General features: G+C 35.7%; 1 protein-coding gene across 2 annotated transcripts in view; it reads right to left on the minus strand.

Moving 5' to 3' along the window:
- The window catches only part of scube3 (signal peptide, CUB domain, EGF-like 3), a 294145-nt gene that overhangs the window by 127416 nt on the left and 153638 nt on the right, over positions 1 to 13091 (minus strand).

Here is a 13091-nt window from a genome sequence, read left to right on the forward strand (position 1 = left end):
CCATCAGCACCTGTGTCCTTAGATAAATCCGCGCGTAGGGCGGCAGATTAGAGGTCCACGACACCCGCGCGTCCTCAGTTATTTCGCGCATAGGGCGGCAGAATAGAGAGGGCAGCATCGGCGACACCTCCCTCCCTCTCTCAGCACCCGCGCGTCCTCAGTGATATCCGTGCATAGGGTGGCAGAATAGAGGTCCGTGACACCTCACTTCATTTTCATAACCGGTCACTTTTGTTTTCACATTGGGGTTGAGGGCGGCGTGATCGTCCTTTGCCTAGAGCGGCAGTTCAGCTTGCTCCGGCCCTGAACACAATCTAAGTTGAATGTAAAGCAAGTCACCAAAACGCCACAAGTTGGCTCAAAGCCTAAAAGGGGCAGTAATCAAAACTCATTTCATGCAAATATTTTTCAATGGAAGTCAATGGAGGAATATGACTAGTCATAATATATTTGCAGATATCTCCAAACTGATTTCGTACTAGTACAATTGTAATAGCAGATATCTCTAATTGTCATTCTGACTAGTCGGATTATAATTATGACTAGTCAAAATATAATTAGAGATATCTCTAAATATATTTATGGATAGTCAGAACAAAGGTTTAAATGCTAAAACGACTTGCGATACGCTCTCACTCAGCAGCACAGTGGAGATTTCTCTAGTTATATCCTTTCAGTCGTTTGTTATGCAGTGACATGCAGTCAAATATTTCGCCAAACAGTCCTTAGGGATGCGGGGACACGCAGTCAGGTATTTCACCGGACAGATCCGCCACTTTTGGCGCTCATAAACAATCATAAAGCCCTCGTGCTGCAGGAATGAGGAGGTCTGCTGAAGGCACGCAGCTGGCGTGCAGTGAGGAGTTCTCGTCTTTAATAAACTACGGCAGTTTGCGTTCACTCAACAGTAAGAATGATTAATAAATCCATATGAAACAGCCACTTAAAAGTCACGTCTCGCTTTCAGTTTCGGGCTTTGACGCGTTTTGAACTCACACACAAGTGTACCGCGCCAAAGCCCAAGTGATCCGCGCTCAGGCACACCTCTTCCAACCGGGCCAGGGCCAGCCAAGTGAACCGTGCTTGAGCCCGATTCAGCGCACTCACGCTTCTCAAACGATCCGGGAAACGGGCCTGGACACGGTACGGATGGCATAGTGTGAGTAGGCTCTCAGAGACTTATTTTGCATCTTATAAAAAGGGGCATAACAGGTCCCCTTTAATGTTTTTTCGAATTCTCAATGCTGCATTTATTGACGCAGTAAAACAATAATAAAATGTATTACTATTTCAAATAACTGCTCTTTGCATGTTATAAAATGTAACTCATTTATCTGATTCAAAGCTAAATTTTAAGCATCATTGGTCCAGTCCTGTCACTTGATCCTTCAGAAATAACTTATTCTGAGCAAGATACATTTCTCACTATTGTCAATGCTGAATTTTTCATATTTCATCAGCTTCTGCTTGATAGGAAAGGTTTCCGTCATTCAGAATGCTCCAAACTTTGGGAAATGCTGCTTTTCTTTGACTGACCCCAGATCAGAATCATGTTCGGCGGTGTTTGAACAGTAAGAGGAGAATGAAAGCACCCTGCTGACTTCAGACCCCAGGACGCATCTGTGTCAACAGACCTGCGGCACCCTGGGAAAGATCCATGGGGAGCTGAAGGGAACGTCTATAGTCAAGGTTATATGAGAAAACAGCTTATATCACATGTATCTGACAGGGGTCAGTTACATATGCAGGAGGAAAAAACCTTGAGAAAAACCTAAGAGTAAAAACATGGTTGATAAAACTGTGGATCCGGCTCATTAAAGCAATGAAAATATTATTAGATTATATGACAATATTATTGGATGCTACTTATTGTGATGCTACTATTCTGTACTACTGCTACTAAATTGTACTATGAATACTATTTTGTAAATTGTGTGGCTAAAATGTTTTATGCAATGACATAGAAGTATAGTATAATGATTCATTATGATACATTAATATGACTTGACCTCACGTAAGCATTGAACTCAAAAACCATAATAGGAAAAACTATAAAAGCTGAAATAAAGCTGAAATTAAAAACATATACGGTAGATTAAAACTCTATGATGTATTTTGTTTCAATTAAAGCAACCTTTACAAGACAGTTAGAAAATTCTTACTAATTAAAATAAATAATAATGTTAAAACAACAAGACGTCTGAAAATACGAACAATTATAAACACAGATATTTAATATAATATAATATAATATAATATAATATAATATAATATAATATAGCATAATATAATGCAATATAATATAATATAATATAATATAATATAATATAATATAATATAATATAATATAATATAATATAATATAATATAATACAATACACTTTAAAATAAGGTAGTTTTGGTGATTGTTAATTTATACATTTATTAACTTCAATAAACAAACAATACAGTTATTACAGTATTATTAATTTTTGTTAAGGCTAGTTAATGAAAAAGTTTATTGTAAAGTGTGACGTAAAATAAAATAAAAATTATATATATATATATATATATATATATATATATATATATATATATATATATATATATATATATATATATATATATATATATATATATCTTGAATAAATGTTGGTATTTTCAATTTTTTTTAAATTTATTAATTCTTTTGTAAAATTGATGTTCTTTATTAACATTTCTATTAATTTAATTTATTTTTTATTTTTATTTTTTATTTTATTTTTATTTAATTAATTTAGTTAGTATTTTCTTAAATTAAGTAAGTACTAAAGATATTTTAGTAATATTCATGTATAAAATAAAACAAAACAAAACCAAAATAAAACAAATTAAAGTCAATAAATTATATATATATATATATATATATATATATATATATATATATATATATATATATATATATATATATATATATATATATATATGTATATATATATATATATATATATATATATATATATATATATATATATATATATATATATATGTATATATATATATATATATATATTTTTTTTTTTTTTATATTATATATTTTTGAATAAATGTTCATATGTTCATATTTCTTTTATTTATTAATTCATTTGTAAATTTGATGTTGTTTATTAACATTTCTATTTATTTAAATTAGTAAGTATTTTCTTGAAGTATTGAAGATATTTATAGTCATTTGTATGTTTAAAATAAAATAAAACAAAAACAAAAATAAATAAAACAAAGCAAAAATAAATCAAAACAAAAGCATAATAAAATAACTAAATAAAATGAATAATTTAATTAAAACAAAATAAAATAAACAAAACAAAAACAATAAAATAAAATAAAAACAAAACAATATACAACAAAAACAAAATAAAATAAAAAATAAATTTAAATAAATAAAAAAAAACAATGTAACACAAAAGAGAAAAAATAGATAAATAAAATAAATAAAACAAATTAAAATAAATAAAACAAAAACAAAAATAAAACAAATAAAAAATAAAATTAATTAAATAAATAAATAAAAACAAAAATTGAAATTAAATAAATTAAACAAAACCAAATAAAGCAAAACAAAACAAAAAAAATTAACAAAAACAAAATAAAACAAAAAAATAATTAATTATTTAAATCAATAAAAAAACACAAAACAAAATAAAAAACAAAACAAAAAAACTAAATTAAATTAAATCAAATTAAACTAAATAACACTGGTCCAATTATAATTTAAATTTCTATGGTTATATTTTTGTCTTTAAATGCCTTTGAGTTGGAAAGTAAAAGTGATGGCACAACACCATATAAAACTGTATTCTGTACACAAAATAACACATTCAAGCAGCATAAATAAGAACCACAAAGTAGCATGTTATTCCCAACACGGCTAATGAATGGACATTAAACATTTAACATATCTGCCAAATGCTTATTCAGGCAACTGCTAAGGGTAACTAGCATACTGTTCTTAACATCTCTTAACAGGTTTGGTCAGTCAAAAAGCTGCTAATAAAACTGAGCAGTTCAGGCCTCAAATAACAACACTCAGAGAGCAGAAATACAAACGTAAAAACCCTGAGGCCAGTATTTTAGCAGATCCTGTGAGCTTTACAGGAAACCTTTCCCCTCCACACATGAAAACCGCTGACAAATGTGGACAGAGGGGCGACAGGACTCAACGTTTTGGTTTCAATTAGTAATTCACAACCTTTCACATCTGCCCGCATCACTTTGATTAATTAGAACCTTTGTTTTTCCCATTTCTGCTGCCAGAAAACAAAATCAGACCATTTTTTATTCCCCGAGCTCTTGGGAACCGATGTCTGAAGAACTTTCCAATTTCTCTAATTCATGCTCTAGGTCTAAAACTCAACTCTCACAGCCGTGAATGATAATGTTTCAGCAAGCATTTCAAATGCCATCGCCCTGCTGAGATGACTAACTTTAAGAATAAACGGCTCTGCTTTTTTGCATATTTGCACGATTTTGCAGAAAAAAAAAACAGATGGAAAAATTTCAACCACAGAGTTCAAATGACGTCATAAATGTTCACACCAATGCACTAAAATTAATAGTTTCAGCTTTAAAGTAACACTCCACTTTTTTCAAATTGGAAATAGGATCATTTTTCAGCTCTTCTAGAGTTAAACAGCTGCTTTTTACTGTTTTTGAATCTATTCAGGTTTATTTCTATTGTGCTTTTACAATGTACGTCAGGGGTGTCAAACTCAATTCCTGGAGGGCCGAAGCCCTTCACAGTTTAGTTCCAACCCTGCTCCAACACACTTACCTGTAGGTTTCAAACAAGCCTGAAGGACTCGATTAGTTTGATCAGGTGTGTTTAATTAGGGTTGGAACTAAACTGTGCAGAGCTGCGGCCCTTTTGGAACTGAGTTTGACACCTGTGGTTTAAGGAAACCGATTGCAACAAATTTAATTTCAAAAACTAATCCAGTTGAGTACTGTGAACTTAATCCATTTGAGTAAAAGAAGCAATGTGATCACAGTAAAACCCAAGAAATAAAGAGAACTCAAACTAACTGAGTACTGTAAAACCCAGTAAGTTAAGGCAGGGGTTCCCAAACTTTTTAGCACGCGACCCCTAAAATAACAATGCCAGTGACTCGCGACCCCCAATATCCTCTGAGGTGGTTATAAATACAGAAACCTTGCATGCAATGGCGCACACACACACCAAACCCAAGTCTATTCTTCGTTGAATTTTTTTTTATGTATGTCAGTGCTGTAAATGGGCCAGAAATTTTAACCTGGTTTTATAAAATCAATCTGCTGCATCTGACGCTATTGCTGTCTTTAATATAATGTATTTACCCCAGGGGTCACAATCCAATAGAACAAGTAAATAAGCTACTATAGTAACTATAAACGACTGTTTTTTTTTCTCTTCAGATTTTTATGGATAAAATATGGTAATTCTTATGGCCTAATAATAATAAGTAGATTTTTGGAAATCACCAGGCGACCCCCCTTCATTGTTCCGCAACCCCTCAAGGGGTCCCGACCCCCACTTTGAGAACCACTGAGTTAAGGCAACTGAAACCGTTCGAGGAAGCCGATTGCTACAAACTAGGGCTGGGCGAAAACTCGATATGGATAATTATCTTCTGCGCCATGGAATCACTGTGATTCATTCAGCAACTGCTTGATACTGTATGTGAAGATAATTCAGTAAAAAGAATGCTAGAACCGTATGAGCACCGGCAAGAGCTTTCATTTGAGCTAAAACTTGTACATGTGTCATATTAAAATTATGAAAATGAACCAATGTAAAATACCCAGCTCAGGTATCCCAAATACTGTGTATTTAAGTGTAAATAACTTTTAAGTGATGCATATGTGCATAAAATATAGATTCTACACTTTCAAACGAAACCACTTACGGAAGTCTGGTGCAATGCTGGCCCATTAAATCTTCAGCGGAGTTTAACTGGTTATTTTATTTATATTGTCAGACAGCTAAAACATCTCACAAAATGTGTTAAATCAGCTGCACAAAGAGATTGGTATGCTGAAAATCCTATAAAATTGATAGCTATCAAAATATTACATTTATCAAGATGATTATCGATATCGACTGATATGAAAAAAGATTATCGTGATTATCGTGATTACCGTGATATTTTTTTTTTTTGCCACATCGCCCAGTTCTACTACAAATCCCATCCAATCAACTCACAGTAGAAAAACAACCCACTGTTTTCTCATTTAATATTCCGTTTCTCTAGGAACTGCATTAAAATACGAAAAAAAGTCACATTTACAAGTTCATGCAGACTATAATGAGCACTAGAGAGAACATGTGCACCTCAAAAATGAGATGTAAATCACGCAAGTTCAAAAACAGTGCAGAGAGAGTCTCAAAACACTCACCACAGGTCTAATACAGGTCTCTCCTCTGAACTACAGACTCATTCATCAAATTCGGGTCAGGATCCGGGTAAGACCCGACCCGAGGGCTCTCAAAAGAGCCGTAAAAATGCTCAAGCGCTGATACAATGAGTCTTTTTTTTTCCAGGCCGAGGTGTAGCCCACCCTCCGAGGTCGCCTGTAACTCCCTGCCGAATTCCTGCCGTTTTTATCATTACGAGAGTTATTCTAAACTCCCCCGAGACTCCCGGCTTAAGAAAAATGGAGCTGAATCATCGGAAATAGAAAGACGTTCACACAAGCGTTCGGAAAAATGATGGGAAAGCCATTTAAGGGGAACAAAAAGTGGTCCGATTAGGGTCTGCAGCCTGTTAAAACAAATACAAGGCTGTTAAAGATGTCTATACGTGAACGGGAGAAATATGATGAGACTGTGTGTGATGGCAAGAGATGTGAAAATATCCAAACAGACAAATTTGGGTTTTAATTACGCAAAATTATCCAAATTATCCAAAAAATAAAAAAATAAAAGAATTCAATTAACTAGATCAAGCAATGCACTCAAACTAATTATAGATCATCAAAGAGTTTAAAGTGTTGCATTACCGATCAAGATTACGGTAATTACAAGACAATTCCACATAGTCTTGAAGAACAATGAAAGAGTGGTGGGTAATGAAATGGTACATCAAACCTGTAGCAAAATCACTGCCATTTTAAGCATGACAGCAGTTAAAAGGAATTACACTGAGCTCCACACAAAGTAAATGAGCGCAAAAGGTTTTTACTACAATATAAAAGAGATTTTTTTTTCTAAGTTATAAATAACTCCAAGTTTTTTCACTAAAAAACAACTTCAACCTTTCTACTTTCCGTTTAATTAAAGGTGTTACTTATTTCTGTGCAATTATTTGTGGATTTTCACAGAGGATTTTGTAAAGCCAATTCATCTTAAATTTTTCGACAGTAGGATTGGACATTCAAACTGGTACTCTCAGCTTTTGGGCTGTTTATTCATTAATTCATTAAATTTCCTTCACTTAGTGCCTTATTTATCAGGAGAATGGGCCGCCAACTATTCCAGCATATGTTTTATGCAGTTAATTCCCTTCCTGCCACAACCTAGTAGTGGAAAACACCCATATACTCTCACATTCACACACGCATACACTATGGCCATTCATTTCTTCATTTTCTTGTCGGCTTAGTCCCTTTATTAATCCGTGGTCGCCACAGCGGAATGAACCGCCAACTTATCCATCAAGATTTTCCAGCCGCAACCCATCTCTGGGAAACATCCACACACATTCACACACACACACACACACTACAGACAATTTAGCCTACCCAATTCACCTGTTCCACATATGTCTTTGGACTGTGGGGGAAACCGGAGCACCCGAAGGAAACCCACGCAAGCGCAGGGAGAACATGCAAACTCCACACAGAAACACCAACTGAGCCGAGGCTCGAACCAGCGACTTTCTTGCTGTATTTAGTTAATCTAATTCACCTATAGCGCATGTCTTTGGACTGCGGGGAGCACTTGGAGGAAGCCCATACGAACACGGGGAGAACATGTTAACTCCACACCGTGCTGCCCAAAATAAGTTGTTGTACAAAAAAAAATTAAATAAATAAGATTGTCATCACTACTGCCCAATAACTGAAAATAAATTAAATCACCAATAATTGAATGGTTTAGGGTAAAACATTTAATCAGGCCCGACAACAAGTTGTGTTAATGAAGTTCAAGTGGCCCATCGCGCTCGCTTTAAATATAAGGTCTGTGACAATTACAATTTTAAAATATATTAACATTATTTACATATATTTAAAATATTTTATATTATATTAAAATTATAAAAACTATATATTGTTTGGGAGCACATACTCATGTGAACAAATGTGCTCTATAATGAAGCAGATCGACAAACAGACAAACAAACAAACAAACATACAAACAAAAAACTAAATAAATAAAAAAAACTTGGAATTCTGAAAAAAAAACTTAATTATTAGATGTTATCTTTTAACTGTGAGTTTGGATAAAGTCAACACTCGAAGTCAAAATGGCAATAAAATGTACAAGGCATACAATCAAAGAAAATATGTCTGTGACTGTTCAAACTATTATAAAATGAGCTGAAACAACATAATTCTTAAAGGTGCAGTAGGTGATCTGCCAAAATGCTAACCGCTTAGCATATTATCTTTGGACGGCGGGGAGGGACTGTGATTCAAAGCCACACCCCCTGAAATCGCAAGCGCATTTCACAAAAGCCGACAGACAACCCACTAGTTCATGTCATTCGCCAGTTAGTTAGTGCCAGCGCCGTGCTGGAATTACATGAAATACTTTGCCACACTTACATGCTATTTCAGAGCGAATATTCAGAGTAGCATGGTAAACAGCATAGGAAGGCTATCATTGTTCAAAAATGACCCAATGTGAATATAAAAGCAACTTCAGCTCAGTAAAGCAGGCTAGGCGGAATATTGCTATTTACTGGTGTTTTGTTGTTAAACTAAATATAAATCTACATTATAGATGCTGTCAATGAACCTTATGAAACTGAAAATAATCACATCAATCTTTCATCGGGAGATTTCAGTGGCTGAACAACACGTCTGTGCATAGAAGTCATTCATAACAAAACACAATCTAACATAAAATAGTTACAAAACAGAACATTACCTGTCTAACAGTAATACTTCAGCCATGATGTCGTCCTTCCTCCAGCGTGCTAAAGTAACCCCAATATTGATTCAGGTTTTTAAAAGTTTCAATTCAGCTTTTGATTTCTCCCGGTCCATCTCGTGACCGCGCGGCCGATTTAAGGGCGAATTATACCCGTGCCTGACTTTACAGTAATCGGCCCGAGCTCGGCTGTCCTTCGGCGCCTCCGACTCGGCATCTGCGAGCGGCCCGCAGCTCGCTTGGAGCGCATGCGTTTGTGATGCAGACGGGCACGCGCTAATGGCGGATCTGCGTGAACACATGCGCAGAAGTCGGAATCTACATTTGCTGACAGACAGTCTGACCTGCTTATCGGAATTAAGGGAGATGACGGTCCGACTCTATTTAATTGGATGAACATTTTTTAGTTTTATGCTTTACCCAGAATATAAAAATACATATAAACACATTTAGATCATTTACTGTAATCATTACTATTGGACTGTGAAGAGACTTTCAACCAGCACAACAAAAAATGCTTCTGAAGACAATCACCTACTGCACCTTTAAGGTTATTACACAATGAATCCAAAACTTTCGTCAGTCAGTTTCTCACGTAGAAAATTAACTTCAATCTCACGTTAATCGAATCGTATTGACATACTGCCTCTGAAACACCTTCGTCTGTCATGAAAAAAAAATTGATTCGTTCAGATTGTTGCATCCAAAAAGAGGTGTTTTGACAGTTCAGAGCCACCGTACAAGTGAACGGCAAAATGCCGTCACTTTAAGTCACAAATAACTTTATGGCAAACCTCATGGTCCACTTCAGTCCATTGCTCCGATACATCATTGTGGACACCATCTATTATAATGTCTGTGTCAGGTCTCTCTCATGGCTTGTTCTACTGAGTGGTACAGTACGGTTCGGTACGCTTTTATGACCGTTTCTACTGTCAAAGGGTGCCAAAAAGCAAACCGTATTGTAACTTTTGGGTCACCCTTCGCAAAGGGTACCTAGCATGAAAAAAGAATAGCAAAAGATGGAGCGAGATACGTCAATCGCAGAAGCAGGAGAATGAAAACAAAGGAAGCGCCATTTTTGAATACACAGCCGAGGCATTACACCATTATAATATATACATATAATAACAAGCCATGGTCAACCTGAGCTCAAACAATCCTTGTCGTCGTCTTGATGAACAGCCACAAAGCCAAGAAGAACAAAATCTGCTGTGTCCTGTTGTTGTTTTATGAGCCTGATTAATAAATCTGAATAATCCCAAGTGGTTTCACTTTCTCCAGAGAGTTCATCGCGAGTCTCTATTTAAAATAACAAACATCCTGAGCTCATATTATTAAGGTGCGCGTGATTATTAAAGCGCTCTGAAATCAGATCCTTTTTAGAAAGGGACAAACGCAAGAGTGAGGTGCGGAAAAGCAAAGGTGAAGCCGGAAAAAACAGCAGCAAATGATGCTTTCTGCAACATAAAACATTTAGTGTGCAATAGCGGTCTAACGATATTACAAACCGAACAAAAATATCGCGACACACCAACCACAATACGTATTGTGAAACTCTCGTGGCGTACCGCAGTACTATCACACCCCTGCTGGCCATTGTTGAGGTTGACGTCAAAACCGTGAACCGAACCGAACCATGCTTTTGATGTATCGTTACACCCAGGGCCGGATTAACCCATGCGCACTAGGGGCCCCTGCGAGGGGGGAGAAAAAAAGACAATTTCGGAGTGACTTTTTAGGCTTATTGCAAATAGCGCATCTAGCTGGAATAAGCTATTCAGGGTTTACGCCCAGCGATGCCTGATTGATAGAGCCAAGATAAGTAAAGAGCTGTTTAACATTAAAGCCGCAGTGGCGCACCTTGTAAGGCACACAGTATCATCTTTTGACGCAATTGATCATCAACTCGGTTCAAATCCACCATCAGCTGAACTATATCGCTCAGACAACTGTATTTCCTCTGAGCAAAAAAATTGCGATCACATATTAATATTATTATTATATTTAAATTGCCTTTCTTTCTTTAACTAAACAGAATGCTGTAATTGGTCAAGCGCGGAAACGTCAGTTTTGTAATAACCCGCACTAAACTGAGCGGACTGTAGTGTAATGTGAATGTAGTGTAAATGAGTGGACAAGTGGATTTAGCAAACGCGAGAGAAAGAGAAGAGGAGGCATCTTTATTGAGGCATTTTCCATACACACCATCTTTAAACAGACCCATGATCAGGAGAATGAGGGTACAGAAGAAGACGTTATGGTAACTTTAAATGATGAGTAGCTAGCATTAACCAGGCGGAGGAGGCTAACGGCAGCGCATCGTGGACTGGATTCATCGTGTGAGAGACAGACAGAAAAGGAGAGAGAGAGGGAGAGAGAGAAAGAAAGGCCCAGAAGAGGAGATACGTGAGAGAAGAGGTATAGTGTGTGTGATTTCGGATACTTTTAGGTTTATAATCAAGTCTTCATCACGAGAAGAGTAGAGAAAATACAGGGAGAGGAGGAGAGAGACAGTAAATCAGTGTTTACATATCATGAAAGACTCAGATTCATAGAACTGGATTGGAGAAGCATTGTGCGTTATATGCCATGGCAATAATATGCTTTATAAGTTTGTAAAAGCAATACATTAAAATACCCTTAAAAAAAAAAAAAAAATAAAAATAAAAATATATATATATATATATATATATATATATATATATATATATATATATATAGTTTAATTAGTATTTTTATTCAATGCTTTGAAAAATAAATTAAATCTTTGTAGACTATAAATACATATGTACTTTATATAATTTATTTAAATATGTGGGCAACAAATTATAGATTCATTTTATTTAAAAATGATTATATTATTCTTATTTTTTAAATGTAACTATAGGGGTGCGGCCAGGTAGGGGGCCTTACAAGACAATGTGCCCAGGGGCCCCTGAGTTCTTAATCCGGGCCTGGTTACACCCCTAGTGTGCAAAGAACTTTAACTTTTTTACAAAAATTAAAAAAGGAATAATTATGTCATAAAAAACATCCATATGAAGCAGTTGAAAAAACACAAATTATCTCAAATACATAATAAATGACATTCGCTTCAACTGATTCCCATATCTCTCTCTCTCTCTCTCTTTTGGAAGCTCTGAATATTCTCCTGCAATATATTACTAAGAAGCCCGAGGCACATTTTCTTCATTCAGAGAAAAGGGCAAAAAATACCACAGTAATATCAAAGCTATTTCTTCAGGAATTCTCCAATCCGAGTCTCAGATCTGCTTGCCAACAATAACAGCGACCTGACATGAAGGACGCTTTCTGACGTCCTCATATTCTCTGGTAAGCTTGGGTTTTTAGCACCTTTCTGGAAGAGTTGGCGCAGTGAAAAGCCTCTCTGATTGGCTGTCGGCTGATGTGTAAACAAAACCCTTCTCACGTCTCCTGAACCATAGAGAGCTCATTTACAGACATGCTTTTTCTCCCACAAACCTGCCGAGTTGCTGTGTGTGCGTTGAGTAATACAAAGTAACTTCCAAACAAACACAAAAGGCCGTATCAAAAGTACGCTCAGCGGCACAGAAAGTGTTCGACGTTCTGATCGAGCGATTATGCGGCTAGAACACAAAGAAAAGAGGCAATAAGTATAACGTATTGACAGAAAATATAACCATTTGTGAAACTGTTGCTGCTGAGAGTGAGAAAAAACAACCTGTGAGCAAATTAAACACTAACACTTATTCCTGAAGGATATAAATGTGCAATTTATTGGAGTGTTTTATAACATCTACTGTATTGAGGCACATCTAGAGCAATTTTCAACAAGCAGTGCATTGTGGTAAACTGTGATGGTTTTGCATATAGAGATAGATATACACTCACTGGCCACTTTATTAGGTACACCTGTCCAACTGCTTGCTAACGCAAAAATCTAATCAGCCGATCACATAGCATCAACTCAATGCATTTAGGCATGTAGACATGGTCAAGACGATCTGCTGCAGTTCAA

Source organism: Danio rerio, chromosome 23 (genome assembly GCF_052040795.2).
Source record: "Danio rerio strain M-AB ecotype USA chromosome 23, GRCz13ab, whole genome shotgun sequence".
NCBI classification, from domain to species: Eukaryota; Metazoa; Chordata; class Actinopteri; order Cypriniformes; family Danionidae; genus Danio; species Danio rerio.